At 41.5% G+C, this 23,126-nt stretch overlaps 1 protein-coding gene and 1 non-coding gene across 2 annotated transcripts in view; both read left to right on the top strand.

Annotated features, from left to right (window-relative positions):
* The window catches only part of CLYBL (citramalyl-CoA lyase), a 132,708-nt gene that overhangs the window by 75,604 nt on the left and 33,978 nt on the right, over positions 1 to 23,126 (top strand). The gene's annotated exons all lie outside the window — the stretch shown is intronic.
* Positions 7,213 to 7,318, top strand: LOC124523056 (U6 spliceosomal RNA). Its single transcript, XR_006964903.1, has one exon. It is a non-coding gene; the product is annotated as a U6 spliceosomal RNA (small nuclear RNA).

Below are 23,126 nucleotides of genomic sequence, written 5' to 3' on the forward strand. Positions count from 1 at the left end.
TAGTACTTTTAAGGAATCATTCATTCTACTGTTCATGTTCATTTTCTTTGGTAGGTTTATTTTGGTTCAAAAAGTTGCTGTCTCAAGATATAAATAAATACACATCAGAAAACAGTATAATTAAGACAGTAGATTAGAGTAATATATCAAACATTTTTAGCTGATTGAAAACAAAGCTGTAAGAACTGACTTGACAAGGTACTGCTATCAAGAGTTTATCAACTTAGTTTTAACATCATATATCCAGTTCCCTCAGCAGTTCTAGTAAATGCAGTGGTGTGAAAAACAACACAGGCAATACTTGTGCACAGCATATCTGGTGTTGATGGCAAGTGTTAGACAAGTGTGGTTTCATTTGTTATTAACCGTGACTTAATAAAGTAATTGTACCGTGATCTCTTAGCTAACCTATAGTTCTTGGCTACCACAGCCCAATGCTTGTTGATTTCTGACTCTAAGAACTGGAAGTCTTTGGGGCATCTGACTGGCTCAGTCAGTAGAGCATGCAATTCTTGATCTCGGGGTTGTAGTTTCAAGCCCCATGATGGGTGTAGAGATTACTTAAAAACAAATAAATAAACTTAAAAATAAAGAACTGGAAGCCTTTTGGTGTTCACCCATCTGAAGATATTCATGCAAGTGTATTAAGGCATGTAATGATTAAAATAATATACCTCAGTTACCATAATGGAGTGAACTGTGCCTTCTCAAAAGCTACATCCATATCCTAATCCCCAGAACCCATAAATGGAACCTTATTTGGGAAAAGAGTCCTTAAGATGTAGTTAGGTTATTGAGATAAGATCCTCCTTGATCATCCAATGTCAAGAGTCCTTTCAAGTGACACACAGAGAAGGCCACATGGAGAGAGAGGCAGAGATGCAGCAACACACAGTGCAGCCAGCACAAGCTGGGAGCCGCCAGGAAGATTCTCCAGGGAGGGAAACTGTCCTGTTGACACCTCCAGTTCAAATATCTGCTTTCAGAACTGTGAGAGGGTAAACTCCTGTTGTTGGAAGCAACCAGAGTTTGTGGTAATTGGTTATGGCAGCCTTAGGAAACTAATACACCTCAGATGAGTATATTTCAAAGGATGGACATCATTAATTGGGAACTCTAATATCTCTTCTCCTATTAAATTCATAGTAGGTCTTACTGATAATAAAAAACAAAGAACACTGACTTACAACTTATTAGGGGCGCCTGGATGGCTCAGTTGGTTGAGCGTCCTGCTCTTGACTTTGGCTCAGGTCATGATCTCACAGTTGGTGGGTTTGAGCCCCACCTCGGGCTGTGCACTGACAGCATGGAGCCTGCTTGGGATTCTCTCACTCTCCTCTTTCTCTGCCTCTCCCCTGCTCATGATGTGTTCTCTCTCTCTCAAAATAAATAATTTGGTTCAAAAAGTTGCTGTCTCAAGACATAAATAAATACACATCAGAAAACAGTACAATTAAGACAGTAGATTAGGGTAATATATCAAACATTTTTAGCTGATTGAAAACAAAGCTGTAAGAACTGACTTGACAAAACCCTATTAATAATATTACTAATTAGGAATATTAGATCTCTTTTGAGATAAACATTTTTGCTCACGTAATAGCTGTCCATAAATTCCACCTTCTGAATGATCCACAGTTTTCTTAAGCTTTTTTAAAAATATTTTTAGTGGGGCGCCTGAGTGGCGCAGTCGGTTAAGCGTCCGACTTCAGCCAGGTCACGATCTCGCGGTCCGGGAGTTCGAGCCCCGTGTCGGGCTCTGGGCTGATGGCTCAGAGCCTGGAGCCTGTTTCCGATTCTGTGTCTCCCTCTCTCTCTCTGCCCCTCCCCCGTTCATGCTCTGTCTCTCTCTGTCCCAAAAATAAATAAATGTTGAAAAAAAAATTTTTAATAAAAAAAATATATATATATTTTTAGTGTTGGAGCACCTGGGTGGCTCAGTTGGTTAAGTGGCTGACTTTGACTCAGGGCCTGATCTTGCAGTTTGTGGGTTCGAGCCCCACATTGGACTCTGTGCTGACAGCTCAGAGCCTGGAGCCTGCTTCAGATTCTGTATCTCCCCCTCTCTCTGCCCCTCCTTCACTCCTGCTCGCTCTCTCTCTCTCTCTCTCAAAAGTAAAAATATTTTTAATGTTTATTTATTTTTGAGAAAGTGTGAGTGGGGGAGGGGCAGAGAGACGGGTACAGAAGCTATTAAACGGGCTCTGTGCTGACAACAGACTGCCCTATGCAGAGCTTGAACTCACAAGCTGTGAGATCATGACCTGAGCTAAAATCAAGAGTCAGACGCTTAACCAACTGAGCCACCCAGGCGCCCCTTAAGATTTTTTGTAGAAAGAAACACCCCATTATCAGACAAAGGGGCTTCATTTTGATATTCCTCCATCCTGGAGAAACCTGTTTCTGTGTCAGACACATACTCTTCAATAACCTCTCCATTTTAAACTGTTCCAGGCTCATAGAGTAATAGTACTAATAAAATTCTGCTGTTTTATTATACATTTATCAAATAGTCACCTATCTGGTCTTTTAGCCAGAATTCATTGGCCTTTTCTCAACAGCTATGTCTCAATACATCTTTTAACAACTATTCTCCAACATAAACTTCATTTCAAATTTAGAATATGATGTTAATCAGTTTACCAGTTCACAATTGAGGATGAACAATTTATAGTGTTTGTGACAATATTGGATTTATTAGCAAATGAGTGATTTTTTTAATAACAGCACATTGGTTTTTGCTTGCTTTTCACAATCCAGTTCAGTATCTGAGCAACTCTGCTTGATGATTCACTTCTGTTAGAAAAACTAGGAAAACATTCACCTTGTACTGGGTGTACTACCTATTTCTCCTTTCACATATTAAGATGATCTCTTGAAAGAACTTTAGACTCCACCGTTACCTTCAATTTCTTTTTCTTCTTATTTAAATACTTATTAAATACCTGTACATGCTATCCAGGTAAAAGAAACCAACATTTGGAAGGGCCATTTCAGTAGATGGTAGTAAGGACTGACTTAGCTTAGGTGTGAGCCAGTATGTTCGGATTTATATAAAAACCAAGAGGGGCACCTGGGTGGCTCAGTCAGTTAAGTGTCTGACTTCAGCTCAGGTCATGATATCACATCTCATGAGTTCAAGTCCCACGTCAGGCTTTTGCTGACAGCTCAGAGCCTGGAGCCTGCTTCAGATTCTGTGTCTTTCCCTCTCTCTAGACCTCTCCCCCACTCACACCCTGTCTCTCTCTCTCCTCCAAAAACAAACATTAAAAAAAAAAAAAAACTGAGAAATATCCTGGAAAGGAAGTTTATTGTCAGACAGAATTCTCCAGTCCTGAAGTTACCTTCTGAGGGGAACCCAAGACTCATCCCTTAAGTGGATAGAGCAAGGTGGCTGTTTACTCCTTATCACAATGAAAATTAGGAGTGTAATTATAGAAAGAAAGCAGAATATCAACAATGGCTCCATTTGATCACCAGTGGAGGTCAAGTAAATGTGAGATATGTCACCAAATCTATCAAAGAAAAGAGCTATGAGAGGGAAATTAAAAAATGAAAGAATTTCATTAAACAGTTTACATTTCTTTACTCCACCAGCTCCTATAGTTTAAAGGGAAAGGATTAAATAAGCCCCCAATGTTACATTGCATTAGAATCTTTGAGCTTCTGGGATGCCTGGGTGGCTCAGTCAGTTGAGCGTCTGACTTTGGCTCAGGTCATGATCTCATGGTTCATGGGTTCAAGCCCCATGTTAGGCTCTGTGCAGACAGCTCTAGAGCCTGGAGCCTGCTTGGGATTCTGTGTCTCCCTCTTCTGCCCCTCCCCTGCTCGTGTGCTCTCTCTCTCTCTCTCAAAAATAAACATTAATTTTTTAAAAATTTAGGCTCTTTGAGCTGCTACCGTAGCTACAAAATGGTCAGTCCAACTCCACAGTTCAGTATTAGAAAGTCAGTATGATCTTTCACTAAACTGTGTCCTCAGATCAGCATTTATCAAAAAAAAGGAAGTGTTTTTAATTTTCCTCGTGCTCTTTGTTCAGTTGTTTCAGAATTTTGATGGTCAAGAGGCATTATCTATTGAAATCCTAAACAAACACGTCTAAAATCAAATTAATCATCTATACTCTCTCTCTCTCTCTCTCTCTCTCTCTCTCTTTCTCTTTCTCTCTCTCCAAAATTCCACCTGTCGTTTCTGCTGGGTCTCCTCCCTCCATCTTTGGAACATGCCTCCCAACTCACACACACACACACACACACACACACACACACACACACACACAGCAATGAGAAAGGAATTTTCCAGTACCGGGAGAAGGACAGCCAGTCAATGCCCAGGGCTTAGAGGCTGGGAAGCCGGACTTTGTTGCAGAGCGTATCTTTATTGTTATGTCTTCCCAGACAGTCTGCCAGCTGCATGTGCAGGTGATTATTCTCCTGTGTAAACGTATAGGCTCAGCTACTGTAACAAAAAGACCCAAAGCTGCAGTGGCCCAAACCAAAAGAAGTTTATTTCTCTCTCACCTAACTGTTCAGAGGCAGGCAAGTGGTCCCGGTGGGTGGGCAGCCCTCTTCCTCCAGGCCATTGAGAGACCAAGTTGCTTCTGCCTTGTTGCTATGACACCTTAATCTATGAGGCTGAGACTCACTCCATACTGTGTTTGAGTTCCAGCCTATGAGATGGGAGAAGAGAAAGTAGAGGGCAGATGGCTTCCTTAAGGGATTAAACATTACATGCACCACTTCTGTTCCATTCACATTCTAGCTGTAAATGGGGCTGGGACATGCAGGATTTAAGACATAAAACTCAAAGGAAGAGGCAAGAATGGAAGCTGGGGCCAGGAGCAGTCTCTGCTACATCTGTACAGCCACCATGTGATGTCTGCCCTGTTGTATGTATGTGTCACCTTGTGTTGCAATTTTTCATATTCTGTTTTATTGCATTTTTTTTTTTACTTAAGTCATGTCTATACCCAGTGTGGGGCTCAGACTCATAATCCTGAGATCAAGAGTTGCATGCTCTTCCAGCTGAGCTAGCCAGGTACCCCAAGAAGGGTGCATTTTAAAATACTTTTAGTTGTGGTAAAAAAAAAAAAATCACATAAAATATACCATTGTAGCCATTTAAAGTGTACAGCTCAGTAGTATTAAGTATATACATATGGTTGTACAACCAATCTCCAGAATGTTTCATCTTGCAAAACTAGTTTTAAGTCCTCAAAATCCCAGTGCTTTAATATCCATTAATGCTTCTTTAATCTAGTTTATAGATGGTAGGCATTATCTGTTCTTTGATTATGCATAATTATATATTAGAAGTATGTGTAAAGGCTCATAATAAATTTCAGCTAACTTTTTAAAAACTTATCGTTCTGTACAAAATGACAAAGATTGAAATCTTACATATTTAAAACTACATAATACTTAAAATATTAGATATTTTTCATTTTTCTACCATAAAATACATACTAAGCTGAGACGTTAATCGAGCAGTATGTTTTTACTTCTACCCAAAAAGAAGTAATAAAGGTGTGTATTTCTATTATTTGAAAGAGGGGGTTCTCTTGAGGCAATTGACCAGAGGAGAGTTATGCAGAGAATGCTGAATGTCAAAGCCAGAAAGAAACTCAGAACCCATCTTGTCAGTTTAGAAACTGAGGCCCCATACACCTCCCACTTTTATCTCAGGAATGCCTCCATCTGTGGTGTATTTTCCATGGCAGATAAAAATGAGTTGCCAAAAGAATAATTCTGAATATATATAATGTTATTTAGCTTTGGGAGAAAGTAAAGACTGACCTTTATGAGATGTGGTAATTTTTCCCGTATTATTATAAGTTACTAAACATATAACATTTTTTTAATGTTTATTTTTTAGAGAGAGCACGTGTGTGTGCACAAGTGGGGGGAGGGGCAGAGAGCAAGAGAGACACAGAATCCAAAGCAGGCTCCAGGCTCTGAGCTGTCAGCATAGAGTCTGACATGGGGCTCGAACTCAAGAACAGTGAGATCATGCCCTGAGCTGAAGTCGGCCACTTAACCGACTGAGCCACCCGGGTGCCCTAAACATATAACATTCTTCAAACCCCTTTGAAAAACTGAAAAATTGGTATTCACAATGGCTGGATTTAAGAACACTATAATGTAAGCCATATTGTTAAGCAAATGGGTGAATATAAAGTTAGTGTAACATCCTAGCAAACCAACACTTTTTACCAACCTTCTTAGGAGTTAAATGTTTGGCCAGCCAGCCGGATGTCATACCCTCACAGGCTGGGCATATCATCCAGATGAAGAGCAGTGGGACCCCTATTTCGAGTTTAGAAAGAACATTTGCCAAATCTGTCCAGAGGAGGGCAACTCAGCAGTGAGAGGAAGTTGAATCTGTATCATAGGCTTTCAGAGAGACAGCTATTAGAACTAGGAGTGTTAGAAGACCAAGCACTTAGGAAATACAGTAACCATCCTGAGACATTTATAGGACTGCCCCATGGCCATGCTTACACAAAAGCAGGGAAGTCACTTGCCAAGAGGATAGAAGGACATACTGCCCTGGACAGAGCTTCTTGGGGGTAACTTTGAAGACCCCTCCCAACTCTTTTTTTTTTAACATTTTATTTATTTTTGAGAGACAGAGAGAGTGTGAGCCAGGGAGGGGCACAGAGAGAGGGAGACAACTCTAAGACTGATTCTCTGTGATTCTTACTCTAGGACCTCAGTTACTGATCATGTTTACAAAATAGAAGAAAGAATCTGTCATACTTAAGAATGTGGCACCTGCTTCTTACTGCAAGAACCTAACAGACATGGAAAAAAACAGCGTTGGTGTGTGTGCATGTGAGAGAGAGAGAGATAGATGGGGAGAGAGAGAGCATATGCAGGGCAAGCAGATTTCCCCATCTGACTCTCTAGGTAATCTTCCCAGATAGGGCAGCTGTTCTGTGCCCACCCTACCCTAGGAACTCTGAGGGCTTCAATTCATGGTTGGACTTGAATGAGTTTATCTCCTCTACCTGGTTATGGAGACAAGACTAATATGCCTAAGATGACAGAGAAACCAGGGGACATTCTGGAGCTCTTTTTCCTCACAGTCTTCATTCTTTCATTTTCCTCCCTATCCCTTGCTCTCCTTTCTTTAAAATTAAAAAAAAAAATTAACTCACTATCTGTATGCCACTGCCTTAATCACAACCACTTCAAAAATGCACACAACCTGGTGTTCGCTTCAGCAGCACATATACTAAAATTGGAACGATACAGAGAAGACTAGCAAGTCCCTGTATAAGGATGACACACAGATGTGTGAAGCACTCCCTATTTTTATGTCCTCAGTCCTGGCATGCCTCCGGAGCTGAAGGTCCACTCCAGTTCCTCCCATCAAGGCTGGGTGCCTCATGGCTACAAGGTTTCTCCTTCCTCTATGGTACTCTCTATACTTTTCCCCTCCTCCCAATCAAAGCTCTGGCATGGGAACAAAAAATGCATACAACCCGAAAAAAGATCAAAACCTCTCGCTCCATCCTGCCTTCTTAGGCAAACAGCACCAAAGTAGCATTTGTTGCCAAAATACATTAAATGTGGCTTGAGAAATCAGCTTATACACAGTCCAAATTTAAATCTTTAAAATCATCCTCTTCCCTAGACCAAAACAGCAACAGATGGGTAAAGGAAGAAACGGAATGTGGTCACATTTTATACCAGCAGTATAGACCTTTTCAGATTGCAGTAAGTCATTTGCCATCCACAACCTATGGTCTTCCATTCCTGCTGAGGCACGGATTCAAGATTCTGGGTTTGGGGTTTCTGAGTTGGAACAAAAACATTTAGCAGGTGGCTGTATATTTATTTTTTTTAAATCAGGCAGTGGTGAGTCTGGTACCCTGAAGACCACAGCACCCATAGGCAAGTAGACTCTAGATATTTAATATCTGATTTCATTCAAAATGAAAGTTCTAAGATTGGACAGGTGGACAGGCTGGCTCCCACTATCTGTGAGTAAATTTGGCCCCTTCGGGGATTCTCCTTAATGCCAGGAGACCAGCTCCCTGTGTTTTCTTTTCAGTTTGGCATTGTGGAACATAAGAACCACGAGACACACTCCCTGTTACCATTTGGGTATAGTCCTGGTATGAGGACACTGGGTTATCGAAAACAGGTCAAGCTAGTATGAGCTCAGAACCAACCCCAAGTGAGTGGGCACCAGGAAATGGGAGTTTAAATTTGAATGGTCCTTTTTTAAAAAGTAGGTTTTGTATACACATTAAAATGAGCATATATATTTTTTTTTAATCTAACCTTTATTAACCATTTATATTACACCATTTTGAATCCTCACCAATCCCTGAGTCGGACATTATTATCATCCCCATTTTTCAGATGAGGAAACCGAGGCACAGTGAGGTTAAGGAACTGCCCGGTCTCTTACAGAGCCAGTTATTGGCACATTTGGAACATAGACTTGCTGGATCCAGAGCTGGTTTAAAGGGAGACCGTGAGAGTTGGAATTTCATGGCCAGTCCTTTGGAGCCTAAATGAGCGTGTAATTTGACCTAGCGTTTGCACTTCTAGGATGTATCCTAAGGGAATATTCAGACAAGTGCTCTGAAATGAATGTTCTGGGATATTCGTTACAGCTTTGTGTGTAATCTTTTCAGTATCAGGGCAAATGTCACCTCCTCAAAGAAGCTGTTTTGCTGCCCTACTCAAGTACCAATGCCCCCTAGCATGCTATCCTGGTACTAAATTCTGTCCTCTTGATAGCTCTTTCCACAGCCTGCAATTGTTTATTGGTTTACTCATTTATTAGTTGCTTTCCTAACTGGAATGTAAGTTCCATGTAGGCAGGGACCTGTTATCTCCATTACCTAAAATAGTACCTGGCACATAAACAGTATTCAGTAAATATGTGTTGGAAAAAATGAAAGAATTAATAGCAAAACATTGGGGAAATTTAAACTCTGAGCCATTAGGAGATTGATTAGGTAAATTATGGTATATCTATGCAATAGAATACTGTGCAGTCATAACAAATGATTGTGGAAATTTTCTCCTTCATAGAGATGTACTCTGCCTATTGTTGGGTGAAAAAAGCAGGGGAAGCATGTGTATTATGATCCCTGTACTGGTCAGGGCTCCTGGTAGCCAACCACAGAATCTACTCTATTAAGTTAGAGCAGAAAACAAAATAGTTTATTATGGGCTACTAGGTAAGTCACAGACCCTATGCGATGGAAGGAGGGATTCCACAGACAGGGCCCAGGATTGGGACCGTGACACTTGAGTTCTGCATCACCTCCACTGCTGACTCTCTGTGCAGTCTCTGAAAAAGTTAACTCTTGTAACCTCCATGTTCTTCAGGCAAACATGGATAATAAAACCTGCCCTGTCTACCCCTCAGGACTGCTGTGAGAGCAGATGAGATGCAGGCCCTTTGAAAAGTTAAAAAATGCACTCCATCAGGTGGAGCTGGCTGGCTCAGTTAAGAGCATGTGACTCTTGACTTCGGGGTCATGAGTTTGAGCCCCACATTGGGAATGGAGATTGTTTTTTTAAATAGATAAATAAATGGAAAAAACCAATAGGGTATATAAAAAAAAAAAAGAAAAGTTAAAAAAAAGAACTGTGTAACATTTACATCACTATTCCAAAAGACAAGAAATAACAAGTGTTGGCAAAGATGTGGAGAAAGAAACTTGTGCACTGTTGGTGGGAATGTAAATTGGTACAGCCACTGTGGAAACCAGTAAAGAGGGTCCTCAAAAAAATTAAAAATAGAAATACCATATAATCCAATAATTCCATTAATAAATTTGGGTATTTACCCAAAGAAAACAAAAACACTAATTTGAAAAGATACATACATTTCTGTTTATTGCAGCATTATTTACAATATAGAAACATGGAAACAACCTAAGTGTCCATTGATGATGAATGGATAAAGAAGATAAATGTGTGCATATGTGTGTGTATACACACACACACACACACACACACACACACACACACACATATACAATTGAATATTACACAGCCATAAAAAAGATGAGATCATGACATTTGTGACATGAATGGCCCCAGATGGTATTATGTGCTAAGTTAAATAAGTCAGACTGAGAAAGATAAATACCATATGACTTCACACATATGTGGAATCTGAAAAAAAATGAATAAACAAAAAGCAGAATCAGACCTGTAAATAGAACAAACTGATGGTTGCCAGAGGGAAGAGGAGTTGGGGATGGGCAAAATGGGTAAAGGGGAGTGGGAGATACAGGCTTCCAGTTCTGGAATGAATAAGTCACAGGAATAAAAGGCATAGCACAAGAAATACGGTCAATGATATTGTAATAGTGTTGTATGGGTGACAGGTGGCAGCCACACTGGTGGTGATAATGTATAGAGAAGCTGAATCACTATGTTGTACACCTGAAACTAATGTAGCATTACGTGTCAACTATGCTAAAATCTGAAGAAAAAAAGTTTACATCCTTGCTATCCAGTGATTCTGAATGTGTGAACATACATACTTCCTTCCAAAGCCATATTAGTCAGCACTGGGATGCCACTGGTCCTCTCCACTTACCAACGGCACATCACTCTAAGCATTAAATTGCACATGGCAGTGGTCTGGACAAGAAGTCTGGTAATTTTGGCAGTTTTTGCTAAGCTTGTCCTAAAACCACTTTCCACGTGCCTTCAGCCACTCTCCCCGTGGGCTGACCTCCGCTTCAGGCCTGTCCTTTTCTCAAGGCTCACTAAGCTTGCCATCTGCAGGGAGCGTGCAGTTCTCATCTCTGAGATCTGCACTGTCTAGCATCAAAGCTCAGTCTTCCCTAAGCAGCATCCCAAGGGCTAACCTCTGGAGCACTGGTGTTCAAAGTCACTGTCAACCAACACTTCATGCATGATTTGGGCAACTGACTAAGTATATATTGAAGGCTGGATTCAATAAGTTTTTTAATTTCCTTATTCCATTTTTTGCATATTTTTATATTTAAAAAAATGGTTCTTATTGCCTCCCTATCATGTGGGAAAAACAGTATTGTGATATAACAGGGCATTTCAACAAGGTACTAACATTGTTAAGAAGGACTTTGATGTTCCTGAAACCAGGCATGTGTTGCAAGGTGGGACGACGTTCTCAGTTCCTGTATGTACGTCCAGAAGCTTTTCCTGGCAGAGCTTTTAGCCCCTGAGACTTTCATCTTCATCTAGCACGAAGGATACAATTTGATCCTGACGCATGGAGTATAGAAGCTGCAGAACGTCCACACAATCTGTTATGCTAAATCACACCTGGTGTCTGCACAGAGAAGGCTCTGGCAAGCTTCCTCGCCGCTGGGACCGAGGCCTCTGACTCTGACGCCAAAACATGGCAGTGTTGCAAGGAGCCTTCTGAGAGCCTGGCTCTCCGGCATGGTAAATTAACCTGCTTGTTCTCACGTTAAATACTTTATGAAAATTTACTGGGCGATAAAAGAGGGAAGAAAACCCAAGTGGCTCCACACTGAGCCTGCCTGGCACGGGTGAAGGAATGAAGCTGCTGAGAAACTCCACGTGAAGAGCTGGCAAGAAGCAAGGTGGACAACACAATGAAAATGAAGTGTGGGCCGCTGCATTGTTTTAGTAGTATTTTCTCAAGGAAGACATTGAATCATAGGAGAGCTGGTGTTGGTACGCTAGGTAAGAGGACCCTGGGCTCTGCCACTTTCTCCTTGGGACCCATTTTCAGAGGAATTATGGCATGCCCCCAAAGACCGCAAAGAGAAACCTCCTCCTGTGTGGCCCGGTCCTTGAGAAGGGCCCTTTGCTGTAACCAAACCATGTTCTCAAAGGGCAGAATGTGCCTGTTTAAGAATAAAATGTTCTAATAGCCATTATCATCCTCCATTCTTCAATTTTCCACATTAGATTCTTCTTCTCTTTTCCTTGTTGATTTTAGAACAAAAATAAGATGATGAAGAGTAGAATGGAGAAGTTCTCCCTAAAATACCTAAAAATTTGGGGGCATGTGGCTGGCTCGGTTGGTGGAGCATATCACTCTTGAACTCGGGGTTGTGAGTTCGAGCCCTACATTGGGTGTAGAGATTACTTAAAAATAAATCTAAGGGGTGGCCGGGTGGCTCAGTCAGTTAAGTGTCTGACTCTTGATTTTGGCTCAGGTCACCATCTCGTGGTTCTTGGGTTCAGGCCTCATGTTGGGCTCTGCGCTGACAGCATGGAGTCTGCTTCGGATCCTCTGTCTCCCTCTCTCCCTGCCCCTCCCCCGCTCGTTCATTCTCTCCCTCTCTCTCAAAATAAATAACATTTAAATAAATAAATCTTAAAAATAATAATATTAAAATAAAATACCTGTAAATTTGCCACCTAAAAGAAACAAAGCCTTTTTAACTATCACTTTCTTTGGGAAACAATTAGGAAGCAAGACAAACAACAACAATGAACCATGAAAATGAAATGATTAGTTACTATAAAATGAAGTGTGACTGTGTATTTGAAGAACGGAAATCAAAATCCACAAAGATGGAACAAGCTGATAATACTAGGCAGGGGATTTTAAAATTCCTTTTCATTTTAAAGCCACACCGACATTAAAAGGAGTTTGTGAGAATAATGGTCCGGTTTAGCATACGGCAAGAAATATTTCCTTGTGTTTGATTTCTGCCATCACAGAGCTTATCTAGTTACCTGATTTCTTCATTCATGGCTGCCAGGAAGACTAATTAACACTACGGAAGCTAAAGAATCCTATTTGCCACAGAGTAAAGCTTCTTCCCCCAAAATGTGAAGCCAAGGCCTTGCACCTGCTGAAATTCCCGTTAGTTTGGTTTGTTGAATTGCAAGGCTGTTTGTGCCTTATCATTAGACATTTATACTCTATCTGTAAGCTTTTATAACCTCCTACTTATGGAGACAAGATTCTTTGTGTCAGCACCTTAGAGAAGTGTTGCTGAAGCAGTTGGCATGCAGACAGGAATTTCCCAGCAGCACCGTCGGCATGGCGGAGCTCCTGTACAACCTACCTTAGTGCAGCCTCGCAGACAAGTGGGCCCCATTCACCTCCAAAATTGGTGACGGGTAGGAAAACAGATGTTTTCCCACATAGAAGTGAAGCTTTCACTTTTTAAGAAAATTGATTCTTAATACTTAGAGGACAGTTTGGATTAGTTATACTAGAAGTGTATCTCAGGTGGGCTTGTAACCTGAAGGAAGTCATCAGCCAAAACAGTTGTGAGCATCACAGTAAAACTGCTCCGGCCTGGACAGGTGACATGGCTGTTACCTGATGTATCTGAAACCCTGGCAGGGCCGCCTCATTACATCATGAACCAATCACTCTCGACTTACCCTTAAAAAAGAATGAAAGGCCCGCAGACCCTGCCCCAGGTGGGTGGGTGGTCGGTCCATGGCACCTGTGGCAAATGGCAGTGTTTTCGTCCTTATAATGCAGAAAGGTAGGTGCAGAGTCCTTTGATGACACTGTTCCCTTTCGCTTGTTTGCTTTCATTCTCCCACGCAGACTGCAACCCAGCAGGAGGGCTTTTAAACCCAAACAGTTAATTACCTTCTCTAACCCAGAGAAGTGGGGAAACACAAATCCAGCGAGTTGAGAGGGAGAGGGCAGCTTTGCTTGGGGCTGTGTTTTACACCAGGTGGGAAGGGAGCCACCTTCGCCATCCACAGGGCAGAGGGAGACCAATTAGAAGGCAAAAGGGAGGGAGGCAGGCCTCATTCCCACTCCTTGTGTACTTTACATTTCCTTTTCAGACAAGAGAATGCACTGTACTGCACCTGCACTGCACTCTCCAGATCAGAGGCCTGTGTAAACACACCCACCCCAAAGACAAAATTGAGTAGCTTCAGGACTAAAGGCCCTCTGGAGATAAAAGCATGTGCTTCACGCTCAGGAGATGGAGACATAGCCCGTGGGCAGAGCAGGCTCGGGCAGGGAGCTTCTCCACGTAACACTCAAGGGGCGGCGGGGGTGGACCTTCCCTCAGTCCAGGCCTGAGCACTAGCAGCTTCCGCTATGGAGAGTGTTTTCTCAACTGAACTCCAAGTCTTGTCCCACCACCCCCAACACCCTTGCCTCCCTAAAAGGGGGACCAAATACAAGGACTTAGCCCTTGTATTCCTAAATTGGGGCTCACCCCTGCCCACCTGGGAATCTCTGGTCTTTCTGTCCATCTCCTGGTGCCAGCCCCTTTCCTACCTAACCTCATACGTACTGACCATCTGCCTCTGTATTTGCTCACTGTTCCTGCCTCTGCCTTCTGCCCTTTCCTGGCTCTCTGCTGGGTGCTGCCCTCTCCTCAGCACCTAATGAGATCCCCAACTCCCCTGCCCCCTGTCTGAGCCTGAAGCTCCCCCTCCTGCCTCTAATCCTTTCTAAGTCCTGTTGTCTGTTCTACTGACTTTAACTGTTTTACTTCTCATTCTGTGGGTCTTTCATTGCCACAACTAGATTACACATTCCTCTGTTGATTTATATATCAATATAAAGTTATTTATATACCTTTCCCTATCCCTCCACACCTGTTCCCAGCACCCAGCACAGTAGATAGCATTTGATTGATCCCTCTCCTACTGGTTAAAAAGTTTTAATGTACCAGACCAGAGACATCAGATAGAATCTGGGGATAGTATTCAGGAAATTTTCTTTTCAGAATCACAAACGATCTTAAAGAAGAGGACAAATCCTATCAGTTATCTAAATGTTTTCAAGTATCTAGATGTTTGGCCTTAAGTACATAAAACACCTAACGAGTGATGATGTCGTTCAGATTTCCTCTGGATCCTTTGCATCACGTAGACATGGGTAGTGGCCCCCTGAGGAGAAAGCATGTCGAAGCACCCTGTTCCTCCACTCACAGATTGTCCCGCCTAGAGCCAGTCTCATGGCTCCTGGTGCCTCTGCTGCCCTGCTAGAAAACAGAAATTATGACACTGCCCCTCTGAGGCTGTGAGACTAAGTGATGAGTGAGAACCAACGAAAATAGTAAGAGTGGGAAGACTCCGCAGCTCCACAGACAAATCTGAGCATGGCAGTTGTTGTTCACAAGGAGAAAGGCAACACATGCCTTTAGTAGGTAAATTGTCTTTTTAAAAAGTTGTGTGCAGGGGCGCCTGGGTGGCGCAGTCGGTTAAGCGTCCGACTTCAGCCAGGTCACGATCTCGCGGTCCGTGAGTTCGAGCCCCGCGTCAGGCTCTGGGCAGATGGCTCGGAGCCTGGAGCCTGTTTCCGATTCTGTGTCTCCCTCTCTCTCTGCCCCTCCCCAATTCATGCTCTGTCTCTCTCTGTCCCAAAAATAAATAAAAACGTTGAAAAAAAAAAAAAGTTGTGTGCAGGGTCGCCTGGGGGGCTCAGTCAGTTGGGCATCCGACTTTGGCTCAGGTCATGATCTCACAGTTTCTGAGTTTGAGCCCCGCATTGGGCTCTGTGCTGACGGCTCAGAGCCTGGAGCCTGCCTCGGATTCTGGGTCTTCCTCTCTCTCTGCCCCTCCCCTGCTAGTGCTCTGTCTCTCGAAAATAAATAAATGTAAAAAAAATCTTTTTTTAAAGTTGTGTGCAAAGTGTACCTCAAAGCCACACTACCAGGGGTGCCTGGGTGGCATCCGACTCCTGATTTCTGCTCAGGTCATGATCTCACGGTTTGAGTTTGAGCCCCACATCAGGCTCTGTTCTGACAGCATGCTTGGGATTCTCTCTCTTCCTTCCTCTCTCTCTGCGCCTCTCCCACTCATGCTCTCTCTCTCAAAATAAATAAATAAACATTTTTTTGGAAAGATCATAGGGGTGCCTGGGTGGCTTAGTTAAGCATCTGACTTCAGCTCAGGTCATGATCTCATGGTTTGTAGGTTCAAGCCCTACATCAGGCTTTCTGCTGTCAGCACAGAGCCCACTTTGGATGGGAGCTCTCTGTCCCTCCCCCGCTCACTGACTCTCTTTCTCAAAAAGAAATAAACATCTTTAATTAATTAATTTTTTAAAAGACCATAACAAGTGTTGGTAAGGATATAGAGCAATTGGAACTTTCATATACTTCTGATTGGAATGTAAATTGACACAGCCACTTTGGAAATAGTTACTAGTTCCTCAGAAGATTAGACATAGATAGAGTTGCCTTATAATCCAGTAGTTCTCCTATCTCCTAGGCATGTACCCAAGAGAAATGAAAACAGATAACCACACAAAAACTTGTACATGAATGTTCATAGCAGCATTTCTCCTAATAGCTAAAAGCCAAAACCAAATGTTCATTAACTGATAATAGATACATTCTAAGTGGTATATCCATACAATGGAATATTACTTGGCAGTAAGGAAGTACTGATACATGCTACAATATGATGAACCTTGAAACATTGTACTAGGCAAGGAAACTAGTCTCAAAAGATCACATATTGCATGATTCCATTCACATAAAATGCCCAGAATAAGCAAATCTACAGAGAAACAAGGTAGATTCATGGTTGCCTAGAGCTGGGAAGGTTGGGGGAATCTGGAAGTAACTGCTGAAGAGTATGGAGTTTCTTTTTGGGATGATAAAAAAAATTTTTTTTAGTTTATTTTTATTTATTTTGAGAGACAGCAAGCAGGGGAGGGACAGATAGAGAGGGAAAGACAATCTCAAGCAGGCTCCACACTGTCAGCACAGAGCCTGACTCAGGGCTCAGACTCACAAACCATGAGATCATGACCTGAGCTGAAGTTGGACGCTCAACCAAGTAAGCAACCCAGGCACCCCAATGATTCAGTTCTATACATTACATTACTCAGTGCTTATCAAAATGGACTCTTTCTTGATCCCCTTTATCTGGCTTCACCATCTACCTCCCTTCAGGCAACCACCAGTTTGTTCTCTGTATTTAAGAGTCTGCTTTTTCCAGCCGACACATGACAAAATGCTCAACATCACTCATCGTCAGGGAAATACAAATCAAAACCACACTGAGATACCACCTCACACCTGTCAGAATGGCTAACATTAACATAGACAACAACAGATGTTTACGAGGATGCGGAGAAAGAGGATCTCTTTTGCACTGCTGGTGGGAATGCAAACTGGTGCAACCACTCTGGGAAACAGTATGGAGGTTCCTCAAAAAACTAAATATAGAACTACCCTACGACCCAGCAATTGCACTACTAGGTATTTATCCAAGGGATACAGGTGTGCTGTTTCAAAGGGGCACGTGCACCCCAATGTTTATAGCAGCACTACCGACAATAGCCAAAGTATGGAAAGAGCCCAAATGTCCATCGGTGGATGAATGGGTAAAGAAGATGTGGTATATATACACAATGGAGTACTACTTGGCAATCAAAAAAAAAATAAAATCTGGCCATTTGCAACTATGTGGATGGAACTAGGGGGTATTATGCTAAGTGAAATTAGTCTGTCAGAGAAAGACAAATATCATGTGACTTCACTCATGAGGACTGTAAGACACAGAACAAATTAACACAAGGGAAGGGAACCAAAAATAATATAAAGACAGGGAGAGGGACAAAACATAAGAGACCCTTAAATATGGAGAACTAACAGAGGGTACTGGAGGGGTTGTGGAAGGGGGGGTGGTCTAAATGGGTAAGGGGCATTAAGGAATCTACTGAAATCATTGTTGCACTATATGTTAACTAACTTGGATGTAAAATTTTAAAAATAATAAAATAATAAAAAATAAAGTAGTTAAAGTCTGCTTTTTGTCTTTTTGTTAATTTGTTTCTTAACTTCCACATATGAGTGAAATCATATAGTATAAATCATTAACTAGTTTTTAACATTTTATTGTGGAAATAGTCTAATACAGATGGTCTCCAACTTATGATGGTTCGATTTAGGATTTTTCTACTTTACAGTGGTGCAAAAGTGATACACCTTCAGTAGCAACTGCACTTTAAATTTTGAATTTGGATCTTCCCTGTGCCAGCAATAGGCAGTAAGATCCTCTGTCATGGGAGTGCCTGAGTGGCTCAGTCAGTTAATTGTCCGTCCAACTTTGGCTCAGGTCATGATCTCACGGTTGGTGAGTTTAAACCCTGCATCGGGCTGTCTGCTGTCAGCCAGGAGCCTGCTTCAGCTCCTCTGTCTCCCTCTCTCTCTACCTCTCCCCAGCTCATGCTCTCTCTCTCTCTCTCTCAAAGATAAACATTAAAAAAGAAAAAAGATCCTCTTTCATAATACTGGGCAGCAGCAGGGTGCCTCAGCTCCCAGTCAGCTACATGAGCCCAGGTAAACAACCAATAAATACACTGACCACCATTTGTACCATACAACCACTGTTAGGTGTTCCCTGGTGGTCTAGTGGTTAGGATTTGGCACTCTCTCCCACACAACCACTGTTTTTCACTTTCAGTACAATATTCAATAAATTACATGAGGGGCACCTAGGGGGTTCAGTCAGTTAAGTGTCCAACTCTTGGTTTCAGCTCAGGTCATGATCTCACGGTTCATGAGTTTGAGCCCTTCATCGGGCTCCATGCTGGCAGCACAAGCCTGCTTGGGATTCTCTGTCTCTCCCTCTCTCTCTGCCCCTCTCCCTCATGCACGCATGCATTCTCTCTTAAAGTAAATAAACTTAGTTCGTTCTTTGAATTTTGACAAACGTGTAGGCCTGTATGACTTAAAGCCATTGTTTTAATATTTTAAAAAATATTTTTAATTGTTCAGAGACCTTCAAAACAACGTGGGTCTCAAACTCATGACCCTGAAATGAAGAACTTCATATTCTACCAACTAAGCCAGTCAGGCGCCCCTCCTAAACTTGTGTTTTAATGCATCTTTCATAATTAACACATCAGAGACTTTGCTCTACGAAAATCTATATTTTCAGAATAAACAGAGTACCTACAATTGTAATAATCTGTGGGATAAGTCAATGAGTGAAAAATTTTTCACTTTTTTTTATTGTGGTAGTAGTATACGTAACAAAATTTACCATCTTAACCATTTTTAAGTGTAGTATTCAGTTGTTACTGATGGATTCACATTGTTGTGCAACCATTACCACCGTCCATCCCTATAACTGTTTTCATCTTGTAAAACTGAAACCCTGTACTCATTAAACACTAACTCCCATTCCCTCCTCCCCCCAGCACCTGGCAACCACTATTCTATTTTCTGACTAAGTACCTCATTTAAGTGGAATCACATAGTAGTTGTCTTTCTGTGACTGGCTTATTTCACTTACCCTAATGTCCTCAAGGTTCATCCATATTGTAGCATATGTCAGAATTTCCCCTGTTTTTAAAGTTGAATAATATTCCATTGTGTGTGTATATGCACACCACATTTTGCTTATCCATTCTCTTGTCAATGGACATTTAGCTTGCTTCCACATTTTAGCAATTAAGAATGCTGCTGTACACATAGGTGTACAAATAATCTCTTTAAGACCCTGCCTTCAGTGCTTTGGGATATATACCCAGAAATGGAATTGTTGGATCATATGGTAATTCTATTTTTAATTTTTTGAGGAACGGCCATACTGTTTTCTATAGAGGCTGTACCATTTACATTCCCACCGAAAGCACACTAGGGTTCCAATTTATCCACATCCTCACCAACACTTGTTTTTTTCTGTTTTTTTTTTTTCTAGTAGCCATCCTAATGGGTATGAAGTGGTATTTCATTGTAGTTTTGATTTGCATTTCCCTAATTATCCATGGTGTTGAGCATTTTTTTCGTGAGCTTATTGGCCATTTGTATATCTTCTTTGGAAAAATGTCTATTCAACTCCTTTGGCCGCTTTTTGAATTGTGTTGATTTTTGTTGTTGTTGAGTTTTAGGAGATCTGTATATATTCTAGATATTGATCCTTTATCAGTTATATGATTTGCAAATATTTTCTCCCCTTCTGTGCATTGCCTTTTTTCTCTGTTTATATCAAGTGTCTCTATAATTTTCATGAAGTCAAATTTGCCTGTTTTTTTTTTTTTTGTTACCCCTGCCTTTGGCGTTGTCAGTGAATGAAATTTTAAACCAGTTATTTCGTGGTATATTCAATATTGTTGTAGATTTTCTTTTTTTCAAAAATAAGCAAACCAAGATTTCTTTTTCATGTGGAAAAAACAATGGGATAGAAAACACTATCACCTTCCTAAAGAAATGCTACCCAGGTTGTACTAATTAATGAGAATTTCTTTGCCTTTTGTCCAATGCAGTCACTACAACAGGCTCTGTGATCATAATAAATTTTTATGCATTTGTAAGAAAAATACAATACATAGTTTACTAATGACCTGTTTTAGTCAGAAGCACTTCCTTTTTAAAAGTATAAATGTATAGGGGCACCTGGGTGGCTCAGTTGGTTAAGCTTCTGACTTCGGCTCAGGTCATGGTCTCACGGTTTGTGGGTTCAAGCCCCATATGGGGCTCTGTGCTCACAGCTCAGAGCCCGGAGCCTGCTTCGGATTCTGTGTCTTCCTCTCTCTCTGCCCCTCCCTTGCTCACATGGTGTCTGTCTCTCTCTCTCTAAAAAATAAATAAACATTAAAAATATGTATATATAGGGGCGCATGGGTGGCACAGTCGGTTGAGCGTCTGGCTTCAGCCAGGTCACGATCTCACGGTCCGTGAGTTCGAGCCCTGCGTCAGGCTCTGGGCTGATGGCTCAGAGCCTGGAGCCTGTTTCCGATTCTGTGTCTCCCTCTCTCTCTGCCCCTACCCCATTCATGCTCTGTCTCTCTCTGTCCCAAAAAAAATAAATAAAAACGTTGAAAAAAAATTTTTTTTAAATATGTATATGTAAATATATAATAGAAGTTATATGAAAAAGGAGATCCTTAAATGGAAAGTTCACTCTGAATTTGTATTTTAAACCAAACCTCAAAATTTTCAAAAAATTTTTCATGTACCTAGTGATATCAAGGCCCAAAGTTTGTTTCACTCCATGCCTGTGGCATCATTTTACAAATGAGATAAAATGGAAATCATATGGACAGATTCAGAAAAGATAGAATTCACTAGTGTTTTTGAATATGTGGCATGGCAGTGTGCCTTTTGTACAATTAAATAATGAAATATTAATTGCACATTTTTCAAAATCACAAAGGTTATATGTCTCCCTGGAATCTAGAAAGTATTTCTTTCTATTTCTTTATTTCTATTTCTTCGTATTTCTTAATTACCAAATCTGGGTTCGGCAGCACAGCTTTCTCACGGCTCCTGTTGCATCAAGGGTCATCTTTGTGATTTCCTCTGAAAACGACTATACATTAACATACAAGGTTTGAGTGGGGGATGGAAAAGGGAAAGGTGTTAATTCAGATGTTATGAAACTGTGATAATGCCATTATTTAAGGCACTTATTTGGGTATGTTTATACTTTGTAGTTTTATAAATAAACCCAAGGGGCTCCTCCTGGTTGTCACAATCCTCCTTGAATCTCGTATCCTGTCTGTCTCTTCCTATCCAACAGTAGAATTGATGCCGCTCTAATCCCTGGAAGTTTGGAACTAATGAACTGACTGCTGAGCTGCCGCCACGGAGCTTGGTCCCAAACTATACTGTACTTCACACTCGATTTATTCTCCAGATGGCGAGACTGTGCCGCCCTGCCGCGAGGGACCACCTCTTCCACTGGAGTGTAAAAGTGGACGGATGTTGTTTTCTTTGCAGATTTGATCATTCTGAGCTAGAAACTTGCGAGGATGATTAGTTATTAGCTTTAATGGGTGCCAATTGAACCAACTGCACGCATATTTTCTCCTTTAATTTTGGAGTCTGCAGGTCTTGGCGATGGTTGATTTATCCGCTTTCTTACGTCACTGGAGCGTGTCTCTTCCCCAGGTGATAAGAACCGAGTCTCTGAAATCATAGCACGCCTTGGTTCCTGGCCCAGACAGAGTCACATAATACGGTGGCTTATGTATAAGGACAAGTTTATTAGCCACTGGTCCACTGCACTGAGCAGCCCATGGCACGAAATATCGATTGAATGTGGGAAGTTTGGTGACACCACTTTTTATTTAGAACAGGGGCCGATGAAAATTCTGATCTGTGCCTACTTTCTTTGTGACCTCTGTGGAGTCCACCTCTGGAATCACATACTACAGAACACACTATGGTAATTAGTCTCTGCAAAGATCTGACGTAACTGTTGATAAAGGCTTTAATTCCATTCCTTATTCTGTTTTTTTTTCCTCCAGGTTTTCAGATTTTAGAGGAACAAGTTCATCCTACATTAAGAAAAATCATACCAAGGCCATTCCGTAGTGTTAACACTACTGCATTTAGAATGCAGTTCCTTCTCAACCTCATTTTGAACAACCCATTTTGCTACCAGAATGTAAGACACCCTTCCCCGCAAAAAAAAAAAAAGGTCTTTTTTGAGTGGCCTCTTTTTGCTTTAATTTCCTCTTCCTTCTTTTTTGCCAGGGAACATTACCTCCCAATCATGTCAGCAAATCACCTTCTGAGAAGGTGGTGTCTGCCAGGCCGTATCTTACTAATCCCTCGAATGAGATGGAAATTGGAAGGATGGTCAGGGCCAAATAGCAGGCAAAGAAAAAGAGAACCAAAGTGTGAGGGGAGCGAGGTGATGCAAAGGAGAGAGCTGTAACAGAAAGAGATTGGTATCAAGGGGAGAGCGAGAAGGAGGGAGAGAACAGAATGAACAAAATTTCTTTCTTTTCACAACTGGGTGGACTGTGGCTCTCTCTAACTGAGCACCCAGAACTAAACTTAATTGTTCTTAGAAACTGCCTTCCTCTCACCCAGCAGATGGCATGGGTGTGTTTGCTAGCACAGTAACATATTTCACCATTAAAGCACCAAAAAGAAAAAAAAAATCAACATACTTGTTGGTTGGTATAAATTCAGTGAGGTTGTTGGATATTTTGGGATACATAGCAGAGGGATGCACACTCAGTTTATGTAAATTACAACAAGCAACAGCCTGTTAATAAGGATGTTGTGTGGCAATATACCTCCAAAGCCATCATCTTTTTCTGGAAAGGTACAGAATGATGAAGTGGAAAGCGCTTGTCTTAATTCTGAGCCAAAAAAAAAAAAAAAAAGTCTAATAATATGCTGACTATTCACTATTCATTATTATAATGTGAAAAGTACTAATCAGATTATGCCTAAAATTGGAATTAGGTATTTCATTTGCAGCCAATTTCAC

This window comes from Lynx rufus, unplaced genomic scaffold (assembly GCF_022079265.1).
Source record: "Lynx rufus isolate CCGP_SWC_20201006 ecotype Redwood Valley unplaced genomic scaffold, mLynRuf1.p SCAF_1, whole genome shotgun sequence".
NCBI classification, from domain to species: Eukaryota; Metazoa; Chordata; class Mammalia; order Carnivora; family Felidae; genus Lynx; species Lynx rufus.